This window comes from Vitis riparia, chromosome 1, assembly GCF_004353265.1.
Source record: "Vitis riparia cultivar Riparia Gloire de Montpellier isolate 1030 chromosome 1, EGFV_Vit.rip_1.0, whole genome shotgun sequence".
Lineage (NCBI taxonomy): Eukaryota > Viridiplantae > Streptophyta > Magnoliopsida > Vitales > Vitaceae > Vitis > Vitis riparia.
In genome coordinates, this window is record NC_048431.1 from 19,623,649 (window position 1) to 19,638,747 (window position 15,099).

Consider the following 15,099-nt stretch of genomic DNA (forward strand, 5'->3'; position numbering starts at 1 on the left):
GCATTTGTGCTTGCATTTTTCTTTGCATTTCCATCATTTTTTCTTCAAACTCTTCTTTCACTTCTTCACGTGTCTTCTTTTGAACTTCTATCAACCTCTCTTCAAATGTTTCTTTCACATGTGAGAGTTCATCTTTCACATTTGAGAGTTCTTCAGTTGCAGTTGTAAACTTTTGTTATGCAGCTATTAGCATCTCTTGGGCGTTTTCAAGTTGTGTTGAAAGAATAACTCCTGATCGTCTTCTACTAGTAGAACCAAAGATTGAGGTAGGAGTAGGACCAAATCCATACCCTCGAACACGACCATACCTCTCTGGACCCATGACTTGAGTATATATCTCATCTACATATGTAGATGCTACAGATGTAGATGATACAGATGTAGATGCTCCAGATGATGCAGAAATAGAAGAAGATGTCCCCTCAGGTTGAGATAGTAATTGTTGAAATTGATCCTGGAATTATAAAAAATAAAAAAATAAAAATTGTTAGACTTTTAAAATAATTTAGTATGAGGCTATGATTGAAATACAAGTATGTAAAATTTATTTACTTCATTACCATAATCTCCTTGGAATGATCATCAACATGCGCCCCATCTTTTCTTGTGTGTGTCAAGGCAAACATCTCAATTCTATTGGGCTCACTTCGATCCTCTTTCTTTTGTGCCTATTCTTATAAGTAAAACAATTGAGTTATTTATGATGAATTATTTATGTACAAACAAATCATATTAATAATAAATTTCAACCTGTTCATATCGAATTTGAGCATAACTTTTTGATCCCGATGTATGCTTTATCACTTGTTTTGCCCTATTTGCCTTGTTTTTTTTCTGAGATATCCTACATCAATTAAAAAATAACAAGTCACCTATATAGGTAATAGAAACATAATAAAAGTTATATACATGAAGTATTAGGTTAGATATAACTGATAAATATCATTTTATGTGAATATGAGTATCATAAGATACATTATCAAGAAAAGATCATTATCTTTACCTTAGCCTCAGGTGTACCCCAAAAGTGGATGAGCCACCTCCAATCATCATCCGATAAGTGTGGAGGTCGATGGCACAATCTCTCCTCATCTGTATTATAAGGGTTATAATACTTGGCCTTCATTTTATTTCTATAGCTTCTAAACAAATTTCCACAACATTGAAGAATGTAGCTCTTACATGTTTCTTCTAGTTCATATTTTTCCTGTATTGCATTAAAATGTCATGTTTAAATAAGAGGTATCATTTTTAAAAAATAACATTACAATTTAGATTGAATAGTAACTAGCATATACCAATACTAAGGCCCAAATCTTTTCCTTCACATCTTCACTAACATGATTCCAATCTTGAACTTGGATGGGTACATTGTGTTGAGATCGCACCAATGTTCCCATATAGCTTGACAATCTTTCCCATTTTCCATCATAAACAACTTGCTCTCTGGTATTGAATCGTGTAATTTTTTTTTCCCCGGGTTTCATACTAAGTAAATCTAAGTTACGTGTTAGGCCACGTGTTCTCTTTTTGCTAGAGGATGAACCTATTAAGAGTAATAATGAAATTAGAAGAAACATAATTTACTTATCTTATATAAAATTAAACATTAAAAACCTATCATTCAAGAAATTAAATATATGTAAACACATTTATCATATGTAAAGTTAAACATAATCTTCTTAATCATACCAACAACAGAAGGATCTGAAGAATCAGAAGGATCAGAACTACTAGGAGTAGTAGTTGCAGCAGGTTGTATGTCTAAGAGTTGTTGTAGATTGTCCAACTCATCTTCTGGAGACACTATTTGTACTCTTCCTCTTCGATGTGACATTTCCTACATAATAAAGTAATTAGAAAAAGTAATACAAAGTAAGTTACATAAATAATTGAAATAAATTACAATTTGTATATCTGGTAAGTATATATTTATGTACTTACCAATACTATTAGCTACACATCATCTATATCATCATCATGAATGAATTCATTATCTCTTTCAACAATGTTTTTTTGTCGTGGTAGTAGAACATCTGTTTGGATAGTTTCTCCTGCAATATCATTTCTATCCCAATTGATTAAATCATTCTCGATCAACTCATGCACATCACGTTGACTATGAAGTGTTATAAGCTGTTGATATGACTCTGGATCATTAGTAGATACTTTCTGATTCATATCATAAACCCCTTGAGTTTGTATCTCTACAACGGTGTGCCAATTTTCCTCATTTGAATTTTGAACATAGAAGACTTGTTTTGCTTGAGATGCAAGCACAAATGGTTCATCTGTGCATATGGTACGTTCAAAATTCAAACACGTGAACCCATATTCATCCTTCTTCATTCCCCTTCCACTATTGATTACATCCCACCAATCACACTTGAATAAAATAACTCTATTTCCACCAAGGTAATGTAACTCAATTACATCAGTTAGCACACCATAGTAAGAAACATGACCAGGAATTGGGTTCTTATCTCTTGCACTTGCAAAGCTTGATACCTATGCGGTCACAACAACTCCACTATTTTGAGTTTTTTTTTCCTTTTTCTCGTTCTCTTGTGTGAAATCTGAACCCATTAATGATGTATCCTCTATAACATGTAATTGATGTACTTGGTCCACGAGACAATGATAGTATGTGTTCAGAAATTGGACCTTCATGTCGCATTTGTATAATCTATATATTCAAATATAAGATGTTAATACATACATGTGTATTAGATAATAGAACAATTTATGTAGTGCATGAACTTACACGTTCTTCAAACCAACTAATGAATTCTCTTCTGTGAATCAAATCTACATCTCGTGCACGAATACGAGGCTTAACCCTTATAGATTGCTTATGCTCTCTGATAAAAATGAAAAAATTAATTATAATGCTCACAAAGACCAAAATTAAATTTTTGTATGAGAATTAATATAAAGTTTTATTCGAATAAGTGTCTTACTCAATAAATGACGTCACTTCCTCACAATTAGTCAACACATATAAATGTGCTTGGGACCATTCTTCTGTGCTACGAACACGAGATGTTGACTTTCCTATTGTACGTCCCATGCATTTGAAAATGGTTAACCCTCCACCATTTGCTATGTTATTTTCAATGACATAATTTCTTTCTTCACGGTCATGCTTCGTTTCAACATCATGAAAATATCTTGAACAAAAGGTTGTACATTCTTCTGCTATGTACCCCTCTGCAATAGAACCTTCTGGACGACTCTTATTACGGACATAAGACTTTAATGTACGTAAATACCTGTCATTCCATAACATGATAGATTTGTTTCATGAACAATATGAAACCTAATATACATAAGATTAATTGAATGAGAACATACCGCTCAATAGGATACATCCATCGATATTGCACTGGTCCAGCGATCTTTGCCTCACTTGCAAGATGAATAGGTAAATGCACCATAACATCTGATTACTACCAAAAAGTGCTATTTTGTAGACCTAATTATAATGGTTTTAAGCACCTTTGGGTAGTAATCATATTCATTTAACCCAATTAATTCATTAAGGTCCTTAGTAATTGGTTTTAACCATTTTGTGGCAAGTTTACATGTTTATATCAGCTTATGAATCAATTCAAGCATGCCAAATGATGGAGGAGCTACTTAGACAAGCCAACCAAAGAAGAAAAGCAAAGAAAAGCAAAGAGAAGCAAAGAGAAGCAAAGAGAAGCAAAGAAAAGCAAAAGAGAAGCAAAGAGAAGCAAGGAGGAAAACAGAGGACAGCAGCTGCAGTCTTCTTTGGCACTTTTGGAGTACTTCCCGAAGTCCATTTTTTACATACTATATACCATTTCAAAGCTCAGGAAGTCAAGAATCCAACGCTTCAAACCGTTTACGATTTGGAGCTGAAACGAGGAAGTTATGGCCTTCGGAAGACAACTGCTCCAGGTGTGCGAAAATTTCGCACACCTCCTGAATGGTGTGCGAATTTCGCACACCCCTCCCCTGTTTTGCCGACTCCACACGAGATCTTTTCTTTTTAGATATTTTTGTATAAATTTACATTCTTCTCCTTGTAATCCACCAATCATAAGATTTCTTAGCTAGGAAGGTTGGAAAAACTTCTCTATATAAACTCCTTTGCATCCGTTGATGGAAGATATGTAATATACCCATATATATTGAAATATACCACAGAGCCTTGCTCTGTTTCTCCTTCTCTTCTCTTTCTTATTTTCTTAGTAGCCAAACATCCTTGGTGGATGAAATCCCCAAGGATGAGAGGCTAAAACCTTTTAAGTTTCTCAAAGTATGGATGTTATGTGATGGCTTGGATGCATTTCCCATGGAAATTTCTCACACCCGGAAGGTAAGGTAGTCGTTTTTCATTAATAGTTCAAGATGATAAAGGGTTACTTGAACCCTTTAAAGCATCCACTTCTCTAGGGAAGAGAAGAGAAACGAATTCCCTTGGACCAAATGGGAAGGATGCCAATTTTGTTTGGGATCCAGGGGGAATTCAGCATGACGTGGGTGTGTGAGTAAGGATGAGCTAAATAGTTCATCTTCTTTTTGGGGTACATGCTATCAGCTTCATTTAAATTCTATGCTTTCTTTAAATTTATGCATGTTTTAGTTTGAATTCTTAGCTTTAATTTAGTTTTAAATATGTTTTTAAGATGAGTTTTGAAGTGTTCATGTAGGTATGATGCTTGCAAAAATCGAAATGGAGGTGAATCAGAGGAAACAGGGGAAGCCAAAAACAGAGGAAAACAGAGCAATTCGCACCACTCCATTTCAGAAACTGTTGGGCACATTTCGATCACTTCCCGAAGTTCATTTCATGCGTACTATATCTCGTTTCAAAGCTTGAGAAGTCAGGAGTCCATAGCTTCAAACGGTGCTCGATTTGGAGTTGAAACGAAGAAGTTATGGCTGTTTGAAGATGACTGTGCAAAGCTTAAACGGAAATGTTGCAGCCGCACCCATTTTGCTACTGTTGGACACGTTTTTGGAGCACTTTCTGGAGCTCAAATTATGCATGCCATATGTCGTTTTGAAGCTTAGGAAGTCAAGAGTCCAGTGCTTCAAACGGTGATCAATTTGGATTTGAAACGAAGAAGTTATGGCCATTTGAAAAAATCCAATTTCACATTTGCACGGGTGAATAGTGCCCTATGCGAAAATTTCGCACACCCCCTTTGAGGTGTGCGAAATTCGCACACCTAACCCCCCTGTGCGAAAATCTTAGCCTCTTCATCCCTACCTTCCCAATCCTAAGCCTCTAAGCCTCATTTCTTTGCTCCATTATGCCTAAGACCCGAGGAGACTATGCCACAGCTCCCCAGAGTAGTCAAAGAGCCCCGCGCACCCTGGGATCACACACATGAAGCCTCTCACTCCATTTCTAACCTCCTTAAACCATCAAATCCCATAGCTCCAACTGAGAGCTCCAGTTGAGGAGACTATGCCATCTAAGGAGAATACCAGAACAGAGGCCAAAGTCTTGATCCAACCTACTCAGAAGGCCACCACAGATGCATCAGCTCCACAAGACCCTTCCATTACTTGATCATTTCTTTACTTTTTGTCTTTACATATTATATTAGTATACATAAGTCCATATTTTGATGTTTTATATTGGATGTATTACTGATGATACATCATATATAAACATCATATTTTTTGTTTAAACTTGGCATTTTTCTATTTCCTCTACTCACTAACTCTTATGTTTTCTTTGAAACATGTGGTTTCTCCTACATGACTCAAACTCCATGTCACTCAGGAGGTACCACTTCCTCCCTATTTTTTAATCGCTTTGTCACATTGAGGACAATGTTCAGCTTGGTTGGGGGGAGAGTTGAGGAAGGAAGTATTGTTATTAATGCTAAGTTATTTTGGTAATTTAGTTGCTTTTTGCTTAATTTTAAAATTTTTTAAGTTTTTATTCTACTCTCCATGGTTATTAAGGAAAAATTCTCAAAAGTAAATGAGACAAATTAAATTCTTATATTATTGCCATAGTCTTAGAGTTTGTATTATGCTTACTAAAGTTGATGAATTGTTGAAATTTCTTTTGAATTCAAGCTTAGTTCTTCCACTTTAAGCTATCCACACACTAAACACAATAGGTTCCGATTATAAGATGAAGAACTATTTCCCTCTTGACTTAGGAAAATTTTAGACTTGGTACCTTTGACCTCAATTAATAGTGTTGGGACACCTTGTAAAAGGCCAATGAGTCTTTGAAGAAAAAAAAATGTTTGCTTGCCTTGAAACCCGAGCAAGGTCTGAGGGGTATATGGTGAAAATCTTTAAAACCTGGTGCCCTAAGCCTTAATTGGTTGGGAGTCACCGACCTCAATGCTCGTTACATGGGTGAATAGGTGGAGTTTAACATACTGTAGGTGCTTGGGTATTTAAAAATTTATTCTCAAAAGTCCGGGGTAAAATTCGAGGAGTTAGTGGTTGAAAAATCCTTAAAGCTTGATGCCCTAAACCTTGATTGGTTGGGAGTCATCGATGGACCCCCGTTACATGGACAATTTAGAAAAGAATGCCTTTAAGCTTTGCACTCCTACAAGAAAAAAATTGTGAAAGAAAAGAGGTGCGTTCTTAGCCTATTGGAGGTTGATTAGTTTGCTAAGCTTTGAAAAGAACTAGGTTGAGGGGAGAGATTAGTTTGACATACTATATTCAGAAACTAATAAATAACACATAGATTTTTGTGGAAGATTAAGAGTTGGTCCTTTGGGAGTGGAAATTATTTTGATACTCAAATTTGCATAATGCCCGCTCTTTGCATGTTGTGATAGGTAAGTTATTTGATGACTCTTGTTGATGATTGAGTTTTATATCTTTGACTTGCCATGTGAGAGTTTGATCCAATCATGCCACTCATATTATTTTTTGGAGTGATTTGCATGATCCCTTTTATGTATATTATAGTTTACTTAGTTTTTATCTCCTCCATTGCTAAGGGACTAGCAATGAGTCGGTTGGGGGGTGTGATTACTACCAAAAAGTGCTATTTTGTAGACCTAATTATAATGGTTTTAAGCACCTTTGGGTAGTAATCATATTCATTTAACCCAATTAATTCATTAAGGTCCTTAGTAATTGGTTTTAACCATTTTGTGGCAAGTTTACATGTTTATATCAGCTTATGAATCAATTCAAGCATGCCAAATGATGGAGGAGCTACTTAGACAAGCCAACCAAAGAAGAAAAGCAAAGAAAAGCAAAGAGAAACAAAGAGAAGCAAAGAGAAGCAAAGAAAAGCAAAAGAGAAGCAAAGAGAAGCAAGGAGGAAAACAGAGGACAGCAGCTGCAGTCTTCTTTGGCACTTTTGGAGTACTTCCGAAGTCCATTTTTTACATACTATATACCATTTCAAAGCTCAGGAAGTCAAGAATCCAACGCTTCAAACCGTGTACGATTTGGAGCTGAAACGAGGAAGTTATGGCCTTCGGAAGAAAACTGCTCCAGGTGTGCGAAAATTTCGCACACCTCCTGAATGGTGTGCGAATTTCGCACACCCCTTCCCCTGTTTTGCCGACTCCACACGAGATCTTTTCTTTTAGATATTTTTGTATAAATTTCCATTCTTCTCCTTGTAATCCACCAATCATAAGATTTCTTAGCTAGGAAGGTTGGAAAAACTTCTCTATATAAACTCCTTTGCATCCGTTGATGGAAGATATGTAATATACCCATATATATTGAAATATACCACGGAGCCTTGCTTTGTTTCTCCTTCTCTTCTCTTTCTTATTTTCTTAGTAGCCAAACATCCTTGGTGGATGAAATCCCAAGGATGAGAGGCTAACCTTTTAAGTTTCTCAAAGTATGGATGTTATGTGATGGCTTGGATGCATTTCCCATGGAAATTTCTCACACCCGGAAGGTAAGGTAGTCGTTTTTCATTAATGGTTCATTAATGCAAAGTTTAGTTTTTATTTCCATTGGACAACTTCCAACGGCCAATACTTGATAAGCTTTTGGATTTCTATCCATTAGTTATCTCCTACGAGCTATCGGAAGGTGAGGTTTTCAATTCCAAGTTTTGCATTAATCCATTAGAACCAATTTCAATGGCCATTGAAAGGTGAGTTTATCACTTGGAATGACTTTGAGTTGCCAATATTTGGTAAGCTTTTGGCTTTAGACCATTAGTTATCTCTTACGAGCCATTCAAAGGAAGTCTAAGGTGAATAACCATTGATGAAATTCACTACCATCTGTTTTGCCATTTTAAAGGATTAAAACTTGATTTGCTAAATCCATACCGGTTCGGGAAGCAAGCATCACCATAGTTGCAACCCCAACGCGAGGAGCCTATCCTGAGATTTCCAATTTGCATAAGAGCCAGAGCATAGCTATCCTATCTTTGAGAAACTTGTTTTTACACCCTTTCATTTTAGTCTTTAATGTTAGCTTAAATTAGTTTAAATCTTTCTAAAACATTTACATCTTCTTTTAAAGCTAACATCCATAAGAAAATCACCTATTTTCCTAATTTGAATATCACTTGTGTTTGCGAAAACCCTTCCCAGTGAACGATCCTAGAACCACTATGTTATAGTAGCTTGGCTACTTTAGTAATAGTATCTAAGGTATAAATTTTGTTGATACGCCTTTAAAGCTAAGCTACCATGAGTCGCATCAACATCAAATATAAGGATGGAGGAAATATTCTTTCTAATTTGCAAAGTGTGACTATTATGTCATTCTCAAGGTGCTCTAATTGATCAGTCTTTAACACTTTAGAACACAACTGTTTGAAGAAACTACATAGTTCAACTATAACAACACAAACATTATTATGTAGAACTCCTCGAATTGCAAGTGGAAGGAGTTGTTGCATGAGAACATGACAATCATGAGACTTCAACCCAAATATCTTTCTTTCATTCACTTGTACACATCGAGAGATGTTAGAAGCATAACCATCTGGAACCTTTACTTCTTTCAAAATTTACAGAATTCCTTTTTTTCATTTGAAGTTAGTGAATAGCATGCAGTAGGCAACATAATCCTATTCCCTCTTTGTATGGGGTGAAGTTGATCTCTGATACCCATAGCTTGCAAGTCAAGACGACTATTGAAGTTATCCTTCGATTTACCATCGATACTCAACAAGGTGCCAACTATACTGTCACATATATTCTTTTCAATATGCATTACATCTAGATTGTGACGCAAAATGAGGGTTTTCCAATATGGCAATTGGAAAAAAATGCTTTTTTTTTTTTTTTTTTTCCAATTGTGCTCAAGTTCAACATGTTCTCTTTTTCTTTTTGCTGACATCTTATTTTTTGATGTCTTCCCTAAAGTAATATGTTCCATTCCATCTAATTGATGTAGAACATCTTCCCCAGACAAATGTTTAGGTGCTGCTCAATGCTCTTCATTTCCATCAAAGGACTTTTTATCACGTCGAAATCTATGATCAATCAGCAAAAATCGACGATAACCCATGTAACACCATTTCCGTCCATTTTGTAATCGATATGAAGAACAATCCTTATTACAAATAGGACAAGCAAATTTCTCTTTAGTACTCCAACCCGAAAGATTTGCATACGCAGGAAAATCATTGATGGTCTATAATATAGCTACACGTATACAAAAATTTTGTTTTGTTGAAGCATCATATGTTTCAACTCCAACCTCCCATAAGTCATTCAACTCATCTATCAATGGTTGTAAGTATATGTCAATGTCATTCCCATGTGCAGTTGGACCAGGAATAAGTAGTGACAACATGAAGAATGTTTGTTTCATACACATCCAAGGTGGTAAGTTATATGGAATAAGAACCACCGGCCACATACTATATGAAATTGACATATTCCCAAAAGGATTGAACCCATCACTTGCTAAACCGAGCCAAACATTTCGAGGTTCTAGTGGAAATGAAGGGTGTACATTATCAAAATTTTTCCAAGCCAAAGAGTCCACTGGATGCCTCATCATCTCACCTTTCATGCGACCATCAACATGCCATTTCATGTGAGAAGCTGTCTTAGATGACATATATAACCTTTGAAGCCTTGGTTTTAAGGGAAAATAACGCAAGACCTTAGCAGGAATTTTCTTTTTCTTTACTGACTTAGTGAACTCATCTGTAGAATGATCATCACTCGATTTCCATCTGGAGACACCACAAACAACACACTCATTTGCATTTGCATGCTCTTTTGAATACAACATGCAATCTGAGGGGCATGCATCAATTTTGATATAATGAAGGCCAAGGTCACGAAGCATTTTTTTTGCTTCATAATAGTTGCTTGGCAATGTCTCACCCTTAGGAAGTGCTTCCTTCAACAATTCAAGCAACATTGTAAAGGACTTATTGCTCCATCCATTAAGACACTTCATATGAAATAATCTTATGATAAAAGACAACTTTGTGAATTTTTTACACCCTGGATATAGTTCGTGATCTGCTTCTCTTAACAAATTATAAAATTTGTTTGCATTCTTATTCGGTTTTTCAAACTCCTCATGCACATGTGGACTTCGTTCAGATTCCTCATTTGGCATTGACATTCCAAATGCATCATTTAACATTTCTTCTATCTCATCATGCATATCAAACTCATTAGTGCTAGTATTCGCAGGTTCACAAAACTCATATTCCCCATGCATTCACCATCGCACATAATTTCTAGCTATCCCATTGTCCAACAAATGGTCATACATGATTTCTCGCTTCTGGATAACACAATTATTGCAACGAATGCAAGGACATGGGAGCATTTCTTTTCCAGGTGCATTGGTAAAGGCAAAATCTAAGAACTCCAAAACTCCTTTATGATATTCACTACTTACTCTTGACTTCTGCATCCAACTCTTATCTATTGGCATTTTTCTCGTACTTCCGCAAATTAAACCCTTCAATCACGTAACAATGAATCTTCATATCAACTTATAATGAATGTGATATGTTTTTTATCATCTCAAACTCCTATATTTGGTAGTGGTTCCTATCCCATTTAGAAATACATAATCCCTATGAATCAATCACTAACATGCTTAGTTTCATTTTGATAAAATTTCGGCAGCATTTCCCCATAATTCTCCAAGTACACGAATTGGTTAAGGTATAAACATACTATTAGTTAGCTTAACTAAGCTGCTAATAATATGTCACCTTATCCAAATATGCACCCAGAGAACAAGGGAAACCACTGTTAAATCTTATCAATATGTTAAAGCATAAGCGTGTTATTTCATAGATATTATGTATTTCCAAACTGTCTAAATGGACAATTCAAGCATCATTTGCAGACAATTCTACCAATCATATACAAAACATATAGGTTGAAAACTTGAATATGACCATAATAAATAATCATATCCACATGTCTACAACTTATATGTTTTTAATATATGATAAAAGAGACATTTGTCAAGCAAGAATACTTGAACGGGAATTCTAGGGTTTTCTAATATGAAAATGAGTAAATGATAAAATTAATGACAAATAATATTAGAAAAAAATAGATAAAAACACACAATGAGACTAACACATTCGATAATTTATATAAATGAATTACTAATATTTCTATTGCATAAAATCAACAAGGGTTAGTTCACAGGTAACAATAATAAAATATAAAATCATAGATAAGGCCTCACAATAGATGCAACATATGCATATCTTATATCATGAAGTAACGAAAGGGTAAGGTATAAATAAGAGGAAACAAAACAAAAATTTTCTTAATTTTCTAATTTGGGTGCAAAACAAAAATTTTCTAAATATTCCTATTCTTTTTCTAGAATAGGTTTGATATTATTTTTATTTATTTATTTTTAATAAAAAAATGGTTTTTGTTGAGAAGTTGTTTTGGAAGTAGGATATTATTTGAGAGTATATTTAATTAAAAATATTATATAAGTTTACTATCTTTAAACTTTAAAAACTAATTACTTTATTTTAAATAAATAAAAAAGACACAACTTATAAATTAAATCATAAAAAGAAATATATAAATTTGAGAATAGATTTTATTTGTATCACTTTTAAAATTTTTATTTTTTATTTTTTACTTTTCACAATAATTAAAAATGTAAATATTTTACTAAAGTCAAGCATGGTTTAATTAATAGTTCTTAAATTATATTTGGGAATTCAAAGATTAAAAAAATTATTTTCTCCATCTATTTTTCATGAAGGTACATATAATATAATTAATAGTTCTTAAATTATAATTTTCTTTATATCTACTTTCTATGTTTTTTATCTACTTAAAATATCATGAATTTTAGATTATAATATATATGCAGATTTATATATAAACCCAATTAAGCTAATCAATAATCCATCCTTTATTATTTTATTCATTTCATAATTCTAATTTGTAAAATTTCTTTAATCATGTAAGTTTGGATGCATTGAGGGATTTACTTTAACTTTAATTAATCCACCATTGCAATCTAGTTTGCACCACCATTGTAAATTTCTTTATTTATTTTAGGATGGAAATGATTTGACTATGACATGATGTCATGCCACATGGAAAATCATTAAATTTTAGGGGACTTATGGTGGGAGCTATTACATACTTAAGTTTCATTCTATATTATTAATTGTATGATGAATTTATTTAGAAAGAATTATGATTCAAAATTTTTAATAGCATGTTTGATAATTATTTTTAAAAAGAGTTTTATAAAAAAGTTTTAATAATTATGTTTAATAAAACAAAAGAATATTTAAAAATTTAAAATATTTTTAAAATAAATTATATATATAATATTTTATTTTATATATTTATATAATTATTTTTTTAAACAGTTATTTGTATACAAACTTTTCCATAATTTTTTGTATCTCTTATTATATAATTAATAGTTCTTAAATTATAATTTTTTTTTTTATCTACTTTCTATTTTTTTTTTATCTACTTAAAATATCATGGATTTTAGATAGTTGGTAATATGAGTTCCCAAAGCTAAAAAAATATTATTGAAAAGGCAATTTAAAATTACTTTTTAAAAAAAGAAGATAATTTAAATTTAAATTTAAAATTGTCTTTTAAAAAATATTTTAATATTTAATTGAAAAGACAATTTCCTAATACACTTAATGGGTATCATAAAATTTAAAATAATTTTTAGGACTATCTTAAAAAATATTTGTTTAAATTACCATATCCTTAACTAAAGTGTGACATATGGTATAAAAATCTATCTTACATGGAAAATAATATTCATAAAAGTGATGTGTCTTAATTGTATGACTATTTGATATACAAATAAAATATTTAAAATTTTGTAAAATATTATTGTTTGTGAGACTCATAAATAGGACAAAAAAAACAATGAAACAAAGCTACAGAAACGTGGAGTGTGGAATATATGGTTTTAATCCATATCAACATGTTCACAAACTCAAATCTACAAAAACAAAGAAAAAACAATATTGTTGAAAACTAATCAAATTTTCAACACAATAATTAAACCCAATGGAAATAGACAATTGAAGAGAATGCAACAAACAAAAGAAAAAAAATCTTTCATTACACAGTAACAATGAAAATAAACCCAATAACAATGAAATCAGAATTAAATCATAGAAAAAATAGAGAGAGAAACTAGAGAGAAATTGTACCTTAGGAAGTAATTAAGTGTGGTTTTTCCAAAAGCACCAAAACCTTATAACAATGGAAATAAACCCAATAAAATGAAAATAAACCCAATAACAATGGAATCTCAAACCTAATCACAAACATTTCCAAAATACCAATTAACAAAACTCAAAAAAAAAAAAAATAATCCCAAAACTCACCAAAACCTAGAGAGAAACGATTTTTACGGGAGTTTCTTGGAGGTGGCTTTGACTTTACAGACCATAGCTTCCATGGGGCTTCTTCGGCATGGCTTCCATAAGCTTTTTCCGGCAATGGCTTCCTCCAAGCAATGGGGGCAATGGGTAGGTTTTGTGGGTTTTATGGCCGTGGGTTTTGGAGAGGAAGAGAAAATGGGTTTTGTTGGCAGAAGAGAGAGACTTTTATATTGGAAATGTTTGCAGGAGAAGGGTTTTATTCAATGGTTAAAATGGGTTAAAACGTGGGCTGTGTCTTTTATATTGGAAAGTCAATGGTTAAGGCCCACATAGTTAAAATATTATATTGGAAAGTGATATATTATATTGGAAAGTGATGGGAGACTTTATATTCATGGCTTTATATATGGTTATTATCAAATCTCATTTTAACATTTTATGGGTTAAAATGTTGGCCGTGGTTATTATCAATTATTTTAAAATTTTAAATTTACAATTATTTTAAAATTTAAAATTAATTTTGAAAGTTCAATGTTTTACTCAAAGTGTTGTTTTAAAATTTTTATTAAGTTTTATAAAGTTTTTCAATTTTTAAAATTATCAAGTTTAAAATTTAAAAATTTTATATTAGAAATTTATCAAGTATTATATTTTAAATTTTTTTATCAAGTTTTAAAATTTTAAATTTTACAATTATGTATGAGAAAATTATCAAGTTTTATATTTTAAAATTGTTATTTTCAAAGTTTTATCAAGCTTATCAAGTTCTAAAATTTTAAAATTTTATATTAGAAATTTATCAAGTTCTATATTTTAAAATTTTAATAGTTAAACATGTTTAGTCAATTTAAGTTTACTAAAAAAGAAATAACTGCTCTTAATGATGTTAATATTAATGAAGATAAAATTTAATAAAATCTTCTAATAATAACTTATCTTATTATAAAACCTATTATTTATCATATATAAAATGTTCTTTTTCTAAAATAATTCAAAGGTATAGGCAGTGTTTGCTAACGAGCTTTTAATTATAACATTTTTTTATTCTTAATAATAAATAAATAAGTAAACCATAGAGGGGAAACAATTTTTTGTTCTTAAAAACAAAAAATAAGATATTTTTTAAAAATATTAATATTTTTAGTTATCTTAAATTGTTTTCACTTATTAGAGTAAAAAATATTTTTAAAAATAATTATATAAATACAAAGAAGAATTAAAAATAAAATATAACATATAAAAGTTATTTTTTAAACATATTTAAAAACATAAAAAATATATTGAGAATATTATAGGTTTCTAAATCGACTTTTATTTTA

At 32.0% G+C, this 15,099-nt stretch overlaps 2 long non-coding RNA genes across 3 annotated transcripts; both read right to left on the reverse strand.

Annotated features, from left to right (window-relative positions):
* Window positions 1-579: 579 nt before the first annotated feature.
* Window positions 580-13,944, reverse strand: LOC117923358. 2 transcript variants are annotated; one of them, XR_004652608.1, is made up of 6 exons: window positions 13,784-13,944; window positions 13,607-13,649; window positions 1,693-1,840; window positions 1,004-1,207; window positions 751-844; window positions 580-668 (listed from the first exon to the last, which is right to left on the reverse strand). It is a non-coding gene; the product is annotated as an uncharacterized LOC117923358 (long non-coding RNA). The 2 variants fall into 2 exon arrangements; XR_004652610.1 differs by lacking the exons at window positions 1,693-1,840; window positions 13,607-13,649; window positions 13,784-13,944 and adding an exon at window positions 1,299-1,444.
* LOC117923369 lies at window positions 2,563-3,103 on the reverse strand. Its single transcript, XR_004652611.1, has 3 exons — window positions 2,961-3,103; window positions 2,765-2,861; window positions 2,563-2,686 (listed from the first exon to the last, which is right to left on the reverse strand). It is a non-coding gene; the product is annotated as an uncharacterized LOC117923369 (long non-coding RNA).
* Window positions 13,945-15,099: the final 1,155 nt, after the last annotated feature.